Source organism: Austrofundulus limnaeus, unplaced genomic scaffold, assembly GCF_001266775.1.
Source record: "Austrofundulus limnaeus strain Quisiro unplaced genomic scaffold, Austrofundulus_limnaeus-1.0 Scaffold97, whole genome shotgun sequence".
NCBI lineage: Eukaryota > Metazoa > Chordata > Actinopteri > Cyprinodontiformes > Rivulidae > Austrofundulus > Austrofundulus limnaeus.
This window is the reverse complement of record NW_013952499.1, coordinates 1,581,441-1,583,023: the sequence shown is the minus strand read 5'-3', so window position 1 is coordinate 1,583,023 and position 1,583 is coordinate 1,581,441.

The window sequence follows — 1,583 nt, the reverse complement described above, 5'->3', positions numbered from 1 at the left end:
ATACAGGGGGTGGGTGGGGGCCAGATGAGATAGAGGGTTTAAGATCCAGTCCATCGGTCCCTCGGTCCCGCAGAGTCAAAGTGGGCCGGAGGACAAAGTGATCATTGTTTCCATCTGATGAGGAGTGTGGCCCTTCAGACGAGGTAACGAGGCAAAAATCATTCCTTTCTTTACTCATTCAGTAAATGTTTGTGTTTGTTTGCAATAATTAGACTTTAGAATCATGAAAAAGTTCATATTTTACTCATAAATTTAAATATTGATGCTTTGAAAATGGTAAACGTAGCTGCCAACCAATTCTAATTTAGGATATTTCTCAGAGAAATCTTTCTTTATCGTGTGCTGATGGAGGCAGCTGGTTTCGGTCTGAACATTGACCCGAATGTCCCGGCTTCAACTTGTCCAGTGTACCGATGATGACCCTGCAGAGATCAAGCTACATTACAAAGAAATAAAAAAAGAAAGAAAGTAAAGAAATGAAAGAAGAGCTGAAGGGGATAGTTTTTGTTGTTGTTGCTCCAAGATAAGAGGATATTAAAGCTTGTGGAAAAAGGAGCTGTCATGAGAGGAGGCATGATTCAGTGGGGAAAAAAGTGAAGYGCTTCTTGAAGAGATGAGTTTTCAGCCTTCCAGGGAAGAACGTGTGTGTGCTGCGCACCGCCGGGGAAGGTCAGCGTGCCTGGGAGTGGATGATGTGAGTTTTTGGATGATGTTTGTTGTTTGTCAGATGCAGAGCAGCTGGGACTCCTCCGTCGGACACATTTCATCACCTTACTGGAGTCGAGGTGAGATTTTAGTTTGTTTTCTTTTTAATTTTGTTTTCATCTCAGTTCTTTGTACGTTTGTCAGCTTTTATGGATTCATTTTCTGCAGAGCACATCCTCTTTTACTGTTTCGCTATTCTAATATGAAACAGATTTAAAAAAGAGATTAGATAGAAAAACTAAAAAACTAAGAACTGTCAGAGTGAGATGTTCAACTCACATAAAACTCTTTTAAAGCCACGGATAAAATGCAGAATCATAACAGGAAGTCCTGCAAGATTTTAAACATATCAGCGTTTTTATTGTTTTATGATTTCCTTTTATTGTTTTCAAGTTGAGTTGAAATTTAACATTCCTCAAAACAATGTTTTTTTTCAACTAAATTTTATGAATTCAAAACATTTGACTTTCTTTCTTTTAATTTTGCCAAATGGTAAAGACAAACAATAAYGTTTTTGTCTGTATTTGTGTGTCGCTTGTACTGTTAGCAAAATAACTCATGAATATGTAAATGTGTTTTAGGACAACGTTCATAAAGGAACGATTAGATGCAACTTCTGCAGTCAGACCGATTCAAGATGGCCGCCACAGCTGACATTATCTAACAYAAAATCTGTCAGTTTTACAGATATTTGAATGACATTGGGTGTGGTAGCTGAGAGTTATCCCCAACATGTATTGAGAGTGCTAAATTCTGCATTTTTAATGTGTTTGTATGTAATGAATTGTTGATTTTTTTAAATTATTTTTTGTGTTAAATGGCTTATTTTCTTTTGTGGGGGGTGCGGGGGTCATATTGTTTTTGTACTGTTTGTTTAT